A 16,413-nucleotide genomic window follows, 5' to 3' on the forward strand; every position below is an offset into this window, starting at 1 on the left:
TGTTCCAAATCATTGATTAGATTCTCAGCTTCGTCCACTCTATTATTATTTCCCTGTAAATTTTTCTTTATTTCATTTAGTTGTATCCTTCATTTCTGAGTGGATCTTTTTTTTTGTGCTTTTGAGGTCTTCACTAAGTTTCTTGTACATCCTTATAACTAGTGTTTTGAACTGTGCTTCTGATAGATTGCTTATGTATGTTTTATTTCACTTTTTTTCTGGAGTTTTGATTTGTTGTTTTTTTTTTTTTTTTTTTATTTGAACCATGTTTCTTTTCTCCTAATTTTGGCAGCATCCCTGTGTTCATTTGTATGTATTAAGTAGAGATGGTATAACTCCCTGTCTGGTAGAGTGGCCTAATACAGTGGATGCCCTGTAGGATCCAGTGGCATAGCCTCCCCTATCACCCACACTGGGTGCTTAAGGTACACTCTCCATGTGGGCTAAGTACACCCTCTTCTTGTAGTTGAGTCTTGGTTGCCTGTTGGCAGGTCACTGAGAAGGTTTTACCCAGGCCAGTCAGCTCCAAGGCCTGGATGTGACCACTGATCACCAACCTCTGCCCTCCATGTAGGATCAGTTATACAGGGAGAGTGTGGTGGTGCTTCAGTGTGGTCTGTTGCTGCCCATTGGGTGTGCAGGCTCTGGAGTTTTCTAGGTGGTTTAGGCCAAGGTTAGCCCTCACCTGTGTCCTGCCTGGGGCCACCCTGAATGAGCTATAAAGCAATCTGCAAATGGCTGCTACTTTAACTGGACTTGGAGGTTCCCAGGTGAAGCCAAGCTGTGAATCTAGGCTTGCTGATACTAGTGCCAAACCAGGGGCCACAGGAGCTGGGGGCTCACTGAGGCTGGCTGGCTGGCTGTTGCTTATTTGAGAGAATTTTGGAAGTTGGGAAGCATAAGCCAAAACCAGCCAGTCATATGGAAAAGCCACCATTAACAAGTTGAGTTTGGGTTGGCCCATAAATTGGATAGGTTGAAGCCTCAGGGGATTGCCAGAGTAGGGCAAACAAACAGTGTTAGCCAGGTTGAATCTCAGATATGGCACCTGTGGCTCTCTGGGCGGGGAAGGTTCAGAAAAGGAACAATGGCCTTTGTCCACCTTTCAGTCTGGGAAAAAGCTGTACCTCAGCTCTTGCCTTGATGCCAGACACTTCAGTTTCCCACTGTGTGCCACTGGTGCCCATCAAGCTGCTACCCTGGTGCTGTAGCACACAGGGAGTGAGTCTGAGTAAGTCTGTGTGAGGGTTCTTTAAGATGAATGGCTTGGGACCATAGAAGTTTCTTCCACTGACTCAACCCTGTTGGTTTTTGCAGTCAACAGTTATGGGGACTTACCTTCCTGACACTGGAACCCTGGGCTGGCTGGCCTGGTATGGGGCTGGGACTCCTCACTCCCAAGATATCCTTCCCAAACTTTATCCACCACACATGGATGTGGAACCAGCCCATTCCTCATCTCTGTGTCTCCACCCCTCCTACCAGTCTGGATGAATGTTGTTGTTTTTTTAATTCTGTAGTTATTTGGCTTTTATTCAACTCAGTTTCTGATGATACTGAGTGATGGCATTTCTATAGTTTAGTTGTAATTTTGAAGTGATTGTGTGAAGAGGCAAGCTGTATTTACCTACACCCCCATTTTGACTGGAAGTCTTGTTTTTCTTTGAGTATTAATATATTTAAAAAATCAATCTTGACTTCTATCTTCCTATACGCAAACATCAGTCTAGACCTCTTGTAAATCTAAATGTGAAAGTTAAACAATGGGGCTCCTAGCTGGTAAACTTCACATCTTTTTTTTAAATTTTTTTAAAGATTTTATTTATTTATTTTAGAGAGGGAAGGGAGGGAGATAGAGATAAAGAGAGAGAGAAACATCAATGTGCGGTTGCTGGTGGTTATGGCCTGCAACCCAGGAATGTACCCTGGCTGGGAATCAAACCTGGGACACTTTGGTTCCCAGCTCGCGCTCAATCCACTGATCTATGCCAGCCAGTAAACTTCACATCTTAAAGCAGTAAAATGCTTCCTAAGTAAAATACAAAATATTAATCATAAAAGAGCATTACTAAATTAGACTGCATTAGAATTAGGATCACTAATACAAAGATGACAGGTAGGCCACAAAGTTGAAGAAATTATTTATATTACAAATAACTGAAAAGTGTTCATATCCAGAATATATAACCAGTTTTCCAAATCAACAAGTAAAGACAGGCAGCTCAATTACAATGTTTTTAAGTGGGCAAAAGACTTGGACAGTTATTTCACAGACACACATAAAAAAAGGTTTCCAAATAGCCAAGATATATGTGAAATATTTTGACTTTTATTTTTAGTCAGGGAAATGAAAAGTTAAAATGATTATAAAATTTCATTTCATACCCACAAGAAAGGGTAAAATAAAATGACTGAAATACCAACTATCAGTGCAAATGTGTACTGCTGGTTGGTGCCTGATTTGTACTAACTACTTGGGAATATTGTTCAAGTTGACATATATACTCTATGACCCAGCAATTCCTCTCCTAGGTATATACTTAACAGAAATCCATACATATGTACACTGAAAGTCATGCACAAGAGTGTTTATAGAAGTATTATTCTTAATTACAAAGGTCTAGAAACACTCCAATATCCATCAACAGTAGATTGAATAAATACATTTTGGTATATTTATACAATGGAATGCTAAAAACAATGAAAATGAATGAACTACTGCTAAATAAAACAACCTGAATGAATTTACCCAATATAATATTTTTCTAAAGACAGCAGATACAAACAATACATACCATGTGCAGAATGTTTATGTAAATTCAAAACAGGAAAGATTAATCTATGGTGGCTGGAGTTAAGGTACTGGTTACTTTTGGGAAAGGAGAGGGTAGTGATAGGAGGGGCATAAGGGGACACTCTGGGTTTTTGTGAATGTTTTATTTCTTGCCTTCATTCCAAGTTTGTACTCACTTTATAATAGGCCATCAATTATGTTTTTTGATTTGTGCATTTTTTGATTTGTACTTCAGTGAAAAATTTTTTATTATTGAACTGTATGTCCAAAGTTATGTTGAAACAGCAGAGACAAACTAACTGACATGGAAAATGAAGGAAGTCATCCCAGAGGGAGGATTTGAAGTCAGACCTTATACCATGATGCATTCCAATACAAGTACAGGAAATCCCCCTGCCCCTCTTTTTTCAGTGGCTTAAAGAAGTAAGAGCTTTCTGTTCATCAGAAGAAAAATAAGCTATGACTGTACACATTTTAATAACATTATCAAGAACTCAAGCTGACTTAACTCCTGCAGCCCTAACTCTTTGATTTGTCCTTTTGGCTGCATTATGACTGCTGCTTCTTCAGGGATATAGTTTGAGTTACAGGAATGGAGAAGGAAAAAGAGGAAAAGTTTTCCAGCAATAGCATGCTTGTGCCTCGTTGACAAGAGCTATTTCACCTATAGGTCTGAAGAAGTCTGAAATTACAATAAAAGGAGACAAGGAAGAAGGTTTGAAATGGGTGTTGAGTGAGCCAATTTATGTCACTTCCCATTACAATGGAAAGCTATGACTGCCAGATATGTTTTGGGAGATATTACAATACAAAAAAGAAAAGTATACACAAAGGTAAAATTTTTTTTGCCACCATCTACTCCCCCTAGCTTGAGAAAGGTCACATGTTACCAGAAACTTTCTCATCTCTTCAGATGTAATAGCATTTAAGGTACACTGACAATACATAAAGTTATGATGAGTCTCAAGGAATAAAGGACCATAAAGGAATCAACTGCTTAGGCAGTTAATCAGGAAGCAGACAGAGAAGTGTCTGGGCTCAGACAGTAACAGTGAGGTCTAAGTATTTTTATTTTGGGTTGTTTTCCTTTAATAGTTTGACATAGATGAGGTGATGGGAGAAAACAATTTTAGGTGTCAATTCTCAGAAGTATTCAATAGATAAGCATCCCAAGTTTCTTTAAAAATATATAAGAAAATAAGAAAAATATCAATGCAAGTAACTGTAGAAAGAACAAAACTACCCTGTTGATCAGTTCATCTTCAGTACAATAAAAAGAAAATTTTGTTAATTCTTGGATTCCTGGGAATCATTTATTCCTCAACAAATAATTATTGTGCATCCCATCTGTGCTAGATGCTGTGCTACCCACTTTAATCCCTGGTATTATACTTATCTCCACAAAATTGCTTTCCATTAACAAACTACAAAACTGAGTCCCATTTAGTACAGTTAAAACAGGCTTCTGGATTGTGAGTCTTTCTACTCTACCATCTGCTTGGAATGATCTTGATCCCTATAATGATCTTGAGCCTTGACTGCATCCATTCAACTGTCCATCTGAATAGCCAACTGATAAATAACAATACCTCAAGGTCACATATATGATGCAGTTTCACTTTATTTTACCTCATTTCTTCGGTAGGTTCTAACTCATTTACTATCAGCTAATTTTAAAAGGGAAAAATGCTCATGAAGAAAGGTACCTTGAGTGTTCTCTGGTTAACTAACTGGATTATAGAGCTTTGGTGTGAATCTAACTCTAAATTCCAACCACATAAGGGGGTATATCTTAATGTAATCTTATATTTTGAAAGAATTAGAAAAATCCTTAAGTATCCAATTGTTACAATTTTAGAAAAAGAATAAAAGGAAAGGAAAACTCTCCATAGATGACATATCAAAATAAAACATACCACTCACTATTTTAGACTTAGCCAGTCCTAAACTGGATCCTAACCAGCACGGATATAAGAAACCTTTCAGAAGTGATGCTGTACAGGGGGGTGGGGCCTCCATTTAGCTTTTTACAATAAATTCTTTTTCTTGGCATTGTTGTATTTTTGAGGACTTTAACTTTTCTTAAATTAACAGTTGGGGCAAAAGTGTTCCAGTGGATGCTAAAAATGGAATCTCAAACAAAATAGTCTATTCAGGATTCTAAAATAGAATCATTTTGTTATAAAATATTGATAATCTCATGGCAATGACTCAAAGCCAAATTAGGCAGAGAACACATCGGTGCTGCTCTTATGTAGAAGAACCTAAGGCAGAATATGCATCATCCATGAACATGTAGGAACATTGAGATGAGATTATAGTTTTGCCCTGTGTACGGTACAGAACAATTTTATTCTTTCGCTGCCCTTAAGCAACTGATTAACATTCAATGGCTCCCTTAGCATATTGTGGATGTCTTCATTTTTGTTAAGTTTGAGGCAAAATATTTGGCTTGTCTTTTAAACATGCAAATAGGTTCATATTTGTGAAAAGAAAGCAAAGATACAGATTTCTCATCTAGCTCTTTCAAGTATAAACCAACTTTTAAATAAAAAAATGCCTTGTTTGGGGAAATAAAACTAATCTGTGCACTTTATAATTATTTTTGTCAGAAAGCCATTGCAGAGGATGAAAAATCCCTTCTAATGGCTCATGAAACTTGTCACAGGTAGGTGGCATTTGATGACTCACAAAAGAGGAACTGTGGTGCAGATTAATTATTTTTTTGGCCATGAAATGATGCTGGTTTATTTTTCAGTAATAATAGGAAAGTTAATAAATGTCATTCAAGTCATTAAAACTGAAGTTTCTAATACTATTAGAAACTGTAATCCAAGAATGTTCTAAAAGAAAACATTTATGGTAATCGACCAAAATTATTAATATTTCTACCATTAACTGTTAATATTTCTTAGTAAGTCTGTCTTTCATCAAGCAGTGAATAACTTGCCTCATTTCTTTACTCAAGCAGGGAATAATCTCAATATTAACACTTAATATTAAAGTTTCCTTTCTACACATAATTATTATGCTATAAAATATGCGTAGCTTTAAATTATAACATTAACCAGGCATGGTGTAGGTGAGGGTGTTGAAAATGGACATCTTCATATATTTCCTGTGGGAGTGCACTAGTACAGCATTTCCAGAGGGCAATATGTGCTATAACTATGTTAAATGTATGAGATGAAAATAAATAGGGAGTGTTATAGATGATTTAAAATGTTTTTAATATTGCCCCTATGTGTATTTTTCCTAAAATACATTTGAACACTTATATGATGAGGATTAAAATTAATAAAAGATACGTTATTCATTGACTTTCTTCCCTACTCTCCCCCTGGGATGGCTCTGCCCACTTGTAAAGCGGTTAACAGCAGAAAGAGCAATGGAAGCAGTAAGCTACCTAGATCATGCCTCCTATTTTCAGCTGCACATAAGATACCAGAATTTCTACTTTCCCCCCTCCCCCTCCCCTACACACACAGACACAACTCATTCAGGGTTTCAGCTGGAGGGAGATAGGCAGGATATTGGGCCTCTTATTAGAGACCTGCCTGAATTTCTCTCTGATTTTCCTTCTTCCAGCAACAGGTTGAAACTTTTCCTCCTCTTGAATGTGAAAGCTGTTCTTCCATTATTATACATCTTTATTCAGGTGGGAAAGGGCATTCAGAGTTTGAATCTGGGGTACTAGCCAGCTCAATTCTTCAACTGCAGGTCTAGGAAGTCATGAGCTCTACTTCCTCCCTCATTTGTGTGTGTTAGAAAGGGTCTCTGCAGCCCAAGACACTGATGACTCCTGCCACCTAGGATGAGGAGGAAATCTGCAGCGGGGTGATGCAAAGCCTTGGAAAGGATTATCACTTCATTATGGGCATTCTACTGGTACAGACTGTGGAATATCACAGACTCTGTTCCTGGACCAATTTAAAAATAGGACACAGGAAATGAAGACAAAGTGAGATCGTGTAAGTTCATGGTCTATAACAGGAGCTGTTGTGTGAGGCATAGCTAACCCTGCCATTTACTGCTGGGTGACTTAGGGGAAATTCACTGAGGCTCCCTGAACCTCAGTTGCTCCATTTGTAAAACCGGCATCATAATATCTTTTTGGCTATTATTAATGTGAAGATAAAAATGGTACTATATTCAAAGTAATTAGAGTAAGGCCTAGTGTATACTAAGTGCCCCAAAACACTAGCTTATGGTGATAATGGCTATATACTGCTGGATTGTCATCATCGTCATGGTCATTGTCATCAGGTAGAGTCCATCTTAGGGAATACAAAGGCAGAGAAGCTGCATTGGAAAATGCATCAACAGCCACCACCGTTATTCATACACAATTATAATCACAATAATAGCTAATTGTTTTGTATTTCCATATATACATTTACCATCCATAACATATAAACCTGGTTATACTACATGTGTATGTTCAGCATTTGGCTCAAAATAAAACAAAACAAAACATAACAAAATAATTGCACATTGAACACAGAAATACCAAGAAAAGCAATGCAAAAAGTGCTGTTAAAACAGTTTAAAACAAAACAACAACAAAAAACTTCATGAAGTAAATAGAAGCAAAAGAAGTATATATAAGATTCAAAATGTGGGAGCAGAGTTGATATAAAAGTAAAGGGGTATTAGGCCTTCAATGTCAGTGGTATTGGCCTTGTGCTTTTGTATCTTACCTAAGATCTTTGATTTGGATTCTTTTATTGTAAAATGGTGCTTTCTCTAAGATTTCTAAGCTGAAGTTTGTTTAAATGTCGAATATATTGAATTTTTCCAACCCACAGACAATGGGTAAAATAATGAAACTGTCATATTGAGAGTGACATTGTCAGCAACACTATTGGAAGGTGGGTGTTCTCAGATGAAGAAACAGATATAAGAAAACTGAGATAAATAGAATTGCTTACATTGTATTCTTTTAAAAGAAAGAAATGGAAAATGTTTGTACATAAAGTACACACTTATCTATATATTTTTACATATATAGGTGAAGACCTTACAGTAAGAATTCAGCTTGTCTGTTTTGAATTTATATCTCAAAATTTTCTTAGAAGAAATAAAAGCTCAAGAATAAAGGGCACTGGGGAATGGGTTGACACAAAAAGCAATTTGACATCTGACAGTTTTATTATTTTCTTTGATTTTGTAAGAGGCTTTGTTTTGAGAGGAAAAGTCAAACTGAACAACTTCAAAGTGAATGCAAGAAGTTGTCTTTGTGAATTCATGGAAAGTTTTTCAGTAGTCAGACCGTCCATTCAGATAATGTGAATAGCTGAGATCATGCCTTAAATGATTTGTATGACAATTATTCTGTTAAGGGGATAAGAGAATCTCAATTATAAACTTAAGTTGATTCAAATATTGGAAAAATTACTTAACTCGATGTGTTTGTGAGCAGATTCACATCTCCAATCAAAATTCCTCATTATTGACTAAGGAGGGACATAGAAGAAGTTAGAGAGTTTCCTTGAAAACATATAGGTCTTTCAGGTCATGCTTGGAAATGTGACCATCTGAGGAGATTAACACATAAAGTCTATTTTCTAAGAGTTTTTGGACTACTTGGCTGGGTTGCCTAGCAACTAGAAATCTTCAGTATTCAAGGGTTATCTTTCCCTGGTGAAATGTCAGTCCCCTTATGAATGTTAAGTCCTAAGTGATGTCCTTCAAATTAGGGATGCTTTGCACTCAGGGAGTGAAATAACTTCTATAGAGGTAGACTTAAGTGAGAATTCAGAGTCAAAAATTACAGACAGATACTGTAGGCCAGGAGAAGATTTCTGTAGATGCCAAAGTGGCATTGTAATGAACTAGGAAAAGGATATTGATATTTGGAGTCCTTATAAGTTTAAAAATATCAATACTGAAGAACTGTTTATCCACATTGCAGGGTGTTTATCTCATTGGCACAAATACTGGAGAAGTTCCACATGATAAACCAAGTAGTTTTTTTTTTTTCATTAGGTACCTTAACATTTATATTATCATTTCTTATAGCAGGAAAATCTACTTTTTATGGTTTCTATACATACAATCTACTACAAAATTTTGTTGATTTTTCTTGCCATTTCTTCTTCATCATGAATACCCCAGTCTGTGTAACAAGAACTCTCCTTTACACTTCCAGATGAACATTTTCACTGGTCTGGCTTTGTCCAGACTTTCTTACACTAATCTATTCTTCAGCCTACACATATTTTCAAAACACAAATTTAATTACATCAATCCTTTATCTTCCCCCACTTAAAATCCTTCAAAGTTTGTTTTTTTGTTTTTTTACTTTTAGAATAAAGGTAAATTGAGGATTAAGCTAAATGCCATCTCTCACCAACCTCCTTCTTGTTTTCCCAGCTCTGAGGAGCTGCCTCACTCAGGTCTTTTCTTGTTCAGAATAATTTAATGCTTTTCTCTTAACCCAAAGTACTCACAGAGTAACGCATCATTTTTCTTTCTCAAAGTGTACAACATCTGCAGGTTTGTGTTGATTGATATGATTAGTTTATTAGTGCCATTCTCCCCCACTAGACTGTACTTGCACATTCCCTAATGAAATGTGCATAGAAATTAAGTCTGTTTTTAATCATTGTTGACCCTGCAATTCCTAGCATATAGCCAAACACTTAGTAGGTGCTCAATAAATATTTTGTTGAATGTATGAAAGGAATAAGTACTGTATTCTTTCTCTTCTTTGTCTTTTGAATGGCAATCTATAATTTTAAATGTCTTAACATGTCCATATGATAATAACTTTTCAACTTTTTAAGCTCAATATAATTCTTTTTTAATAAAAGGAATTAAAAATAGATTTACCACCTACCTAAAGTGATTTTAACTCAAGAAAACGTGAAAACATTTATATATCCTTAATATTCCAAAGAATATAAAAATTTTCATATTTTCTCCCCACCCACTATCTCACAGGTAACATTATAAGTCCTCAGTAAAATACCATGCAGCCTGGAAAGAAATACTCCATTTAAAACTTTCCATATAGGTATCTCAATAACTCTATTTTTACTAACAAATAACAGAGTTAAACCTAATTCATTTTAAGAGAAGCATATAGCATATAGGGATGCTTTAGTGAATTAAAAAAAATTTTATTTATATATTCATTTTAGCTCATGGAATTTTTAGAGGTAATTTTTTTTTTTGAAAATCAGTGATCCAAAGCCAAACTTAATCAGTGGTGTGGGAGGGATCACTAATTAAATTTCTAAAATTACTTTCTCTGTTAATATTTAGAAATTCTCCTCTGAATTAAGTTAGGTGGCATTACGTAAAATGAGGCAACTGAAGTGCTAAACCAGAGACCCAAATTAGCAGCAGGCTTTACTGGTATTTGGTACTTGTAAATTAAAAAATCACAAACATTAATTGCATCTTTGTAGTATATAAATTAATAATATAATGATGACTTCATCTTCATGTTTAATCATACCATAATAAAATCACTTTATGATTAATTTGGTTATCTTAAGAGCTGTTGGGTTTTCTCATAAATCAAAATTATTTCCATAAAGTGTCAGTTCAAGATGCAATTATCTTTGGAGTTATATTTTAGCATTTATTCTGCAACTGCAAAAAAATAAACGAACTGAATCCACAAAGTAGGCACATGTAGCACATGTCTATAATTGATTAATTAATTAAATAAAGGCTACCAGAGAATTTGCATGTTCACAATTTTCTTCACGCTTAAAGTTCTCTTCTTTGGTGATTAGCATCAAGTTTTGGGATTTGGAGCAACTGAGTTCAAGATCAGGTTGCCATCATGGTTGGATTCTGGTGAAGACTCTTCCTGACTTGCAGATGGCTGCCTTTTAAGCTGTGTGCTCAATTGGCCTTGCGCCTTTCTGGGGGTGGGGGTGGGAGAGAAAGAGAGAGAGAGAAAGAGAGCCCTCCTCTTTTTATAAAGCCACCAATCCTATCAAATTAAGACTCAGCCATATGACTTCATTTAACCTTAAGTACATCCTCAAAGCTCTCTCTTCAAATACAGTCCCAGTGAGGGATTAGGGTCTTAACATATGACTTTGGAGGGTGTATAATTCAGCCCACAGAATATGGTTTTAAACTTGATAACAAGTTTGTTACATTTCAAATATTCACAGAATGGAAAGATTTCCTGCCATAGTTAATGGGCTGCTTGCTTAGAGCAGTGTTCTATACAAAGCAAGGCATTTATAGAACATAAAAATACATTTCTCTGAAATCAGTTGTTAAACAGATTTGACCTGTATTTTCAATATGATGCACTCAATCATTTTTCACCATTCTTTACAGGTTAACACAATTGGGGAAGATATGATTCACACAGGACAAGTTTCCTGTCTTGCTGTGTTCCTATAAAGGTCTGACTCAGGTGTGAGGATCCAATTTAAAACCAGCTCTTTGCTTGGGTCAAGATAGAAAAAGGAGAGAAGGTGGTGGTAGTTTTTAAGCTTTCTTAAGTGCAAATCATTATTATAGAACAAGTCATGCCCTCTTTGAAGGTAGCTGAGTATAAGTCTTATTTAGGTAGGAAATTCAAATTTTAGGTGTAAATTGTCAATTAATAAGTTAATGAAGCCCTGACATAGGAAAAGGCCTGCAGTATTTGAGTATATGTTGCTATATTCTGTTGGGGAATTTTTCTCTGCAGAAGGGGAGTCAATATTTCCATTACTTCAACTTGCCATGCATGAAAGTCAAAGGGACTGGGTTAGGGTTTGCCTAAAATATATAATGATAATACCTGATTGGAAAACATAAAATTAAAATATTCAACACAGTAGATTATTAGCTGTCTCAAGAAGGGATCTCTAGCCTTCTCAGTTTTTAAGCTGATATAGTCCCTGCTTATTCTTATGATTTTTATATTGGAACTCAAAAATACGGGACAACAGATTCCAGCATTGTAAGTTGGGTTTTCTAGTCAAAACATATTGAATGTTTTCCTTTTCCAACCCATTTGAGGAAACTTCCTCTTCACAATCCTGAAGAGGTTCTCTCCTAGTCCCTGGGAGAAGGTAGAGTAGTTCACTGGAGAGCTGGTGCTCTGCTCACGATTGACCATATTCAATGGTACAGAAGAACTGACCTTCAGAGAGATAAGGAAGACTGGAGGAAAACAGAAGAACAGCAGCAAGAGGTAGACATAGATCATTCTGAGAGAAAGCAAGAAATTTCTACTAGTGAATTTTTAGGTTCCTTTCTCAGTCCCTTTGATGTCCAGCTACTTTCGGTTCTTGGTCATAAATGAGCATGTATTGAACTCACACCAACAAGAACATCTGCTTTTAAATTTATTTTTGCACTCTTTTTTTCTTTGTCACCAAACATGTCTAAGAGAGCTACCAAGAAGGGGACTCTATCTTCTGCTCTCCACAGAGCACTCTATTTTCTTCTTCTCACAGAGTAGAGTTTCCTGTGTATATCAGGAGTGAAATGAACAAGGTGAACACAGTGAGTCTGCCCTTCAATATTAGGAGACCTTGTTGGTAGAACTCTTCCAACTCCTAATCTTGACATTGAGGCTTCTGGCTTTGATGTTCTTCCACAGGACTTAGGGCAAAAGCCTATTCACGGAAGCAAGGCTCGTTTTAGGTTTTCAATACTTGGTCAGTCTTTTTTTTTCTGTTTTTAGCCAGGGAGTCAGTATGAGACCTAACAAAAACATTTAACAAGAATATTCAATACATATAATCTCTTAAGCAAAACTAAAAGCTATTTTTATTACTTCCCAAGTTCTATGTTAAATAACATGCCAGATTCATACCAGAGATGAACCATTGAGGTTTCCACCAATCGTACCTTCCCTATTTATTATTGATGCTAATTAGCAATAATGATATTGTTCCTACTATATCATCATTAGTCTTTAAGGCACGTCATTGACAGAACTAAAATTGCTACACTTTGTTTTATTTATGTATATAATTAACTTTAGATCACTGCATGTTCTTTTTAATCCTGAAAGATGCTTCTTATTCTCCAAGCATCATTCCTCAAACATCTATTATCCTCACAGCTTACTCACTCTGTTTTGGCTGTCAGGCCATGGAATGCTGATGAAAGGAAAAGCACAAGAGTGTGACAATTATAGATTCCTTCTATGGAGTTTCATCACGATCATGTCTGTCATCACATCAACCCCTTTATTCACCTCTCAAATGTCACAAAGCTATTTTCTCACTTATCTTTCTTTTCACCTTAAAATATCTAACAATCTTACATTTCTCCCTTTCATGCTTAGTGAAAATATTGCCTCTTCCTTATGCTACAACCTGAATTTTGCTGAAAGCTCTTTCACATTCCTTCATCCTCAAGCTAATATTTTTTATATGTCTGTTCAGCCTCTTCAGAGGAGAGGTCATGGGGCTGTGAGCTCCTTTAAGGTAGTCATCATAAGTTACTCACTACTTGTGTCTTTGATGCCCAACTGAGTTTCTTCCATGCAAAGGTTGCATCCAGACTTACTCAACTAAATCTACTATTAAAACATCAACAAACCTTCTTTTTAATCCTACTACTTTTTCTAGTTATTTTTTAATGTTTCCATTTATTATCAAAATCTTGACAAGACTCTTCCATTGCTTCCATTTCTTATCTACGCACTCCATTTTAACTATGGAAAAGTAAGGTTCCCCTTTCTTCCAACCCCACTGAACTCTTGAAAATACTATCAAAAATGAAGGGTGAGTAGAAGAGTGAGTGAAGAGTTTATGTCCCTTATCTTCCTTGGATTCACTTAGATATTTCATATTTGAGACCACTTACTTCTTGAAACTGTCTTTGCCTGAGTTCTTGCTGTTTTTATAGCATATTTGTAGCTTCATTCCTCATCTCTATGCAGATAATTCCCAAAGGACATCTTTAGCCTTTGTGTCCTGCATGCCTTCTTCCTGTGCTTGTTTTCTTGACTAGCAATAGTTTAGATTGAATTGAATTGTGGGTAACGTGCAAATTCAGCACATTCCAAATAAATTCAGAATTTTGGTCTCCAAATGGCCCTTGCTTTCTAGACAAAATTACGTGTAGTAGTTTTCTTAGATTTCTAGGTCCCTGAACTCAAATCATAGAATTGCCATTCAGTCTTCTTTCTCTGTCATTCACATCAAATATACCACTGTCTTTTGATTTTCCTTTTGAAAAAACCCTTGGATTCTTTTTTTTTTCTTTTCATTATTTACTGAAGTAAAGAGCTCAGGCTTTGAGCACCCCAACCTGGGTACTGTCACATGATTTTACTGTCTGTTTCCTGTTTTTCTATCATTAAATCATCATGATATCACTAATATTTAATGAAACTTTCAACCTGTCACTCTTATTAAATTGTCTATAATATCAAGTTCATACTTTCTGGTTTAGGTTAATCTGATAAGCTTACCTCACTTTACCTAGTTAACATTTTATCTTTAAACACTCAGTTCTAACCTCTGCCCTAAATAAATTTGTGTTCTCACATTTTCTTTTTTTTTAAAGTTTTTAATTATTGTTCAGTTACAGTGGTCCCTATTTTTTCCCCATTACTCTCCCCTGCCCTACCCACCCCCACCTCCCACATTTAATCCTCCCTATCGTTGTCTTTGTACATGAGTCCTTTACACATGTTCCTTGACTTGACCCTTGCCTCCCCTCCTTTATCCCATTATCCCCTTTTCTAATAGAATGTTTCAAATACACGCCAAACTCTTTTTTTGTTTCTAGACTTTGCTTATTCATTTTTCCTCATGTAATCCTACATTTCCTGTCCTACAGCACATATCTCATTAAATTTGAATTTCCTGTTTACTCATCAGTCTTGTGAGACTCATGTTGTATAGGACATCGTTATTGTTTCCTGCTATAGACTCAGTGCTTGGTACTCTGTCTGTCATTTAGCAAGTGCTCAGTATATATTGAAAAATGAATATCCTAGCTGTGAATCATGCTTAGGATCTAGTCAACTGGGTGCCACCTACTATGCCCTCCACTCATGCTGACTGTTTAATTAATATCCAGACCTTAATCATAGTGATATTTGTTATTGGTAGCACTTCATCTGGTAGATTTATACTAAATGCACCCACATTTATATTTGCTTTTTATTTCTTTTCAAAATGTCTATATGATGTCTGTGCAACCAAATTGCCAAAACTAACTTTAGTAAGAGTTTACCTTCCATGGCTTTATATAAAGTGGATGTATTATGGTGACTATCACAGGGATAACATCACTACCCCCCTACTTTATTCTCAATCATTGCTCTTATTAGAGAAGTGGCAAAAAATTCTAATTTTTTTCTGTCTACAGTTTAGATAGTCTCATGCTAGCTGACCAAGCATACTATTCTGTACTTTTATTGCTAATTTATAATGTTATGCTTGGAAATAAGTGAGGCTTTTGTTCAATATATTCAGATTAAACAGAAGGTTTATTTCACTGTGTATTAATGTTATTGTTTTCATTACTCAGCCAGTGAAGAATGTCAAAGGTTATTAGGCTTAGATATATTATTGGGATAAAAATTTGTGTCCCTTAAATAAATATATTTTATACAATTTACAACAGTTATATTAAAGATGAGAAGACAGCCAGCATTTCTGTATTGAAATGACAGCCCAGAGAATGAGTATAATCCTGAGAAGAGCAGAGGGAAACTATAAAAAAACTCTGATTTAATATTGTATAAATTTAAATGTTTATATGTTGTTTGCTTTGTGTAATTCCAAATTACTAAGGACAATTGAGAAACATCTTAATATTAAGACAAAATGACTTTGTTCTTTACAGTAATCTTGAATGTTAAGCTAAATTATAAAAATTATATAGTTCTTCATAAAGCAAGAAGCAGCAGATTCTTTAGGGATCTTTAAGCATAAACTTGACTCAAAAAATTTACTTAGCTTTGGTTGCATTGATTTTGGAGAAGGGTCTTGACAATTTTTCTTTTCAGAAACTCTGTAAATATAAATACTTTTGTGAATAAAATTTGGGGGAAATGTGACCTATGCATCAACCATAGGTTAAAATAACAAGAAGTAATACCTCATAGCATTTTGAATGGGAAATTGGTACTCAGAGTCTCTTTTCTGCCCCAGGCCTTCCCCTCTGTCACTTGCCACCCACTTCTGACCTATGAGTCACTGACTATTCCAACTTCATTTAAAATCTTTATTAAATTAGTTTGAATCCTAAGCTTTCTGTGTTAAAAAAACTGTATTGCATTTCATGCCTTCAAAATGCAAAGGATTGCAGAATCCTTGGCATGTTTGTATATTTGGAAATCTTGGAATATGTATAAATATACCTGTGGGGGTGAGTGCATGTGTGTATGTGTAAACATATGAATGCAACTATATTGACACATCCCTATTTTTTCTTGAGTCTATGATGACATGCTTTAGTGCTTTGAGAAGGAATAACAATGCTATTAATGATTATAATTTATTGAGTGTTTGTTATGTGGAAAGTTCTATGCTAAGGGCTTTGTCACATACTATCACTAGTAAAATCTCTTTCATTTAGTAGTAAGCTTAGTGGAGGAGCCTGTACCTTGTTCAACACTAGTTAATACCTATTATATAATAAACACTCAGTAAGTATTAGTTGAGTGAAGGAATGAGTTCCAC

The 16,413-nt window shown here is 35.6% G+C and overlaps 1 long non-coding RNA gene across 1 annotated transcript; it reads left to right on the plus strand.

Moving 5' to 3' along the window:
- The first annotated feature begins 256 nt into the window (after nt 1-256).
- LOC118501003 lies at nt 257-16,115 on the plus strand. Its single transcript, XR_004903576.1, has 3 exons — nt 257-329; nt 7,832-7,838; nt 16,105-16,115. It is a non-coding gene; the product is annotated as an uncharacterized LOC118501003 (long non-coding RNA).
- Nucleotides 16,116-16,413: the final 298 nt, after the last annotated feature.

The sequence above is a fragment of the Phyllostomus discolor genome, chromosome 6 (genome assembly GCF_004126475.2).
Source record: "Phyllostomus discolor isolate MPI-MPIP mPhyDis1 chromosome 6, mPhyDis1.pri.v3, whole genome shotgun sequence".
Taxonomy (NCBI): Eukaryota; Metazoa; Chordata; class Mammalia; order Chiroptera; family Phyllostomidae; genus Phyllostomus; species Phyllostomus discolor.